The sequence below is a fragment of the Lactuca saligna genome, chromosome 9, assembly GCF_052625555.1.
Source record: "Lactuca saligna cultivar CGN05327 chromosome 9, ASM5262555v1, whole genome shotgun sequence".
Taxonomy (NCBI): Eukaryota; Viridiplantae; Streptophyta; class Magnoliopsida; order Asterales; family Asteraceae; genus Lactuca; species Lactuca saligna.
The window spans coordinates 11571203-11574909 of NC_136425.1; positions in this window are offsets into that span (position 1 = coordinate 11571203).

Here is a 3707-nt window from a genome sequence, read left to right on the forward strand (position 1 = left end):
TCCAAAGCTTAAAGTTCATATCCAAATATGAACTTCAATAGAGCAAAATGCAAGCAAGTGATCTTCAAAAGATAAAACAAGTGTGAGAGAGCGCATCTACACTACCTGTTATGTTTTTTTTTTGCATGTCCAAAAGAGAAATGAAACTGCAAGCCTCATAAAACCAAAACTTTACACAAAAGGTTTTCCACTTTTATTCAAACCATGCACATAATGTTTCTCATGCTTTCTTAATTTTAATTAAACTAATCAAAACACCATAACTTGTCTCTTAAAGAGAAATCAATCTTTTTGACTTGTAAGAAATATTTAAAGTCTGTAAATTTTATAAACTCTTTTAGAAAATATAAACTTTAAATTTTTGGTAAAAGATAAAATAGTCTTTCTAGTCCAAAATAATTTCCAATTAATTATAAGATTGTATTGAATATTTATTAAAATCAATTTCTAATAAATAATCAATTGTATCAAATTGTTATTAGTGTGACTCATTAGTATTATATGTTATTTAGCAATATCACTTTAATATGATTCTTGAGCATACAAGATCCTTGACCAACATCCCGAAAAAAATCACTATTTGGAATCAAAGTTCTGTTCTCGAATTTATTAACTTTTGCAAAAATTTCTATAAGTTACGCATCACTTTCTACATTTTAAGTGTAAGTTATATTTATGTTCATAGTGGTTACTATGAACCTGTAAATAAGATTTATTAGTGATTGCAATCATAATACTGATCAATCTACTTACGGGAGTGATGTTTAGGCTAGATCTATGAAGTGTTTAAAGTGGATTTTCCAAACGGTATACTCTGTATACCAAACATATCCTACCTCCAAAGCAATCTTACCTGATTATTCCTTATTTGATAGAAATCGGTATTTCTTGGGATTATTAAAGAATCCAAAAATAATGAGTATAACCTTATAAATACGAACAAATACTAAGACATAATAATATTCATATTTATGTTGTTTTAAAAGAGAAAAAGCTTAAGTGTTAGGCAAAGAACTAGCCTAACCGCGGATCTTCCACCTCAATCAAGTGAGTACATAGTTACTTTCATGAGCATAGTATAATATAAGTATTGAATAGTTAAATAATTATAGACAAAACTTCAAAAATGGTCCCTGTGGTTTTCGAAAATATCAAGTTTAGTCCCTAAGTTCAAAAAACCTCACAGATGGTCCCTATGGTTTCAAAACTTTTAACAAATGATCCTTTTCGCTAACTCCGTTAACATTTGGCCGTTAAGTGAAGGGCATTTCTGTCATTTCACAATCACAGGGACCATTTATGAAGTTTTGCTTTATTTATTTAAAAAAAAAAAAGAGAAAAATATATAATTATTTAATATTAAATGGTCTCTCTCTCTCTCTTTCTCTCTCTCTCTCTCTCTCTCTGTGTGAGTGATAGCTTATTTTATTTCCTTATTTTTATTAGTTTATTTTAGATTTTTAGATTTTTTTATCATTAATGCATTGTATTTTATTTATTTTTCTTTAGTATGGATCGTACCGGGTGCTTGTTATGTTGCACAAGATATTTTGTAGGTTTTTCGGTGCTTGTTGCGGTTGCGGGTTGATTGGAGACGGGCTTAGTGGGCTCTCGAGGCATTATTGGGCTTGGCGGAATCAAAGAGGAAGAATTGGGCTTTGAAAGATATTGGCTTGGATTATTTGGGCTTGTGAAGATGGATCATAAAATTCAAATTTTGGGCTTGGAGCATCCATTTGGTGGCTAAATGATGATTGGTGCATTTCAAATTACATGGACAAGGAGGGGGGACCAAAGGAATCTTTGGTAGTGGAAGGGTGTAGTGGCTTGGTGGACCAATAGCATTACAGCAACATTTGCGCGGGTGGAATTTCCGTCGCGCGGGTACCCGCGCAACTGCCCAGTTTGGGCATTTTGGTCATTTGGCTTGCCATAACCCTTGGGGATCAGATCTGGAGGCTCATTCACGATTTTCCACCATTGGAGACCTGCAAGAGGCGATTTTGGGAGCTAGAAACCATTTCCTTTCATCTTTCCAAATCTTAGGTAGTTTCTTTATGCAATTAGATTATTGTTCTTGTTACTTTGTTGCCATGAGTGGCTAATACTCTTATTTGGTTAACTTTGGCTGAAAACCAATGAATGTTTGTGGGTTTTGAAGGATTTATGTTGATTATCAATTTATTCCATGTTTATGATTCTAGTTTGCAATTCTTATGCTTATTTGATACTTTGATCATGAGCTTAGTATTTGATTGAGCAACAGTTGATTTATTTCATTGATTTTGCATTGGATCATTGAATTTATCTAGAACAAAGGCTTTATGATGGTAGAAATCATCTCTAGCTTGTGAATCATATCTCCTTTATGGATGTGTAAGCATTTGACATCCTCTAGGAGTTGGGGATTCCTTCATTCTTAAAGCTAATTGATTTCTTGGGATTAATTGCTTCAATTGACCCTTGATCTTAATTAATAAGGTGTGTTGTGGGCTTCCCCAACCTCCATACTACCTATGAGGAATCTTGGCATATCATGCTTCATGATTGCTATAACTAATTTGGGATGAAGGATAAGCTTTGTATTAGATCCTAATGATAAACACACAAATGTTCATTGTGTTGAATTGCGTTAGTTAACCAATTATTCACAACCTTTGAGCATCTCATCAACTTCCTTAATTGCAAGGTTTTTAGTTATTCAAGTATTTTAGTTTTCAAGTAATCAAACACCCCCCTTTTATTTTAATTGTAGTTAGTTAGTTTAATTTCACTAGTTCTATTGAATTGCATTGGTGATTGAATACAACCATTTCCCCGAGGATCGATACCCCTTTTTACCATTATATTACGTTTATTTAGCAATCAAAGGGTGTAATTTGCTTGGTGGGCTTGACATCCCGACCAAGTTTTGGCGCCGTTGTCGGGGAAATTGGTTTTTGTTATTTGATTGTTTATGCCTAGGTCTACAAGAACCGGTGAACTACTCTACAATCCGGAAATTGAAAGAGAAGCAAAAAGGTTGAAAAAGTTAGCCAAACAAGCAAAGCAACAACAACTAGTTCAAGCTTCTTCCTCTTCTCCACTAATCAACATAGAAGATCAAGTTCATACTTCAAGTGATACCGACACCGAACCGAGTTCTCCAATTGTTGGTCATTCCTTTGAAGACATTCCATTTGAAAACCACATAGCCATGAATCACACTCCACCTCATAATCCCAACCCAAACCCAATCAACCAAGATGCCAATACCCCTCCCCATCAACCAAGACAACAACCACAAGAACCTCTCATTGATATGCCACCTTGGAATCAAGCCCCTCCTCAAAACCAACCCAAATATCAACCACCACCACAACTACAAAACCAACACTTCCACCAAAACAACCAACCTCAAAACAATGATTTTCAAGTTCAACGAGTACATTACCCAAATCAACCTAATTACCAACCCCCTCCAATGTACCAAAACCCAATGTACCCACAACAACAACCTCCTTACAACCAATACCCTAACTACCAACCTTATCCACCACCAATCTACAATCCCCAACAATACCCATATCCACCTTACCAGCAACCACCCAATTACTTGCAACAATATCCCAATAACCCCAATCCACCCAATCCTCCTCAAGAGTTGACACTTAGACAAATGATGGAAACGGATGTTACTCATACACCTCTTGCTATTGTTTATCCCG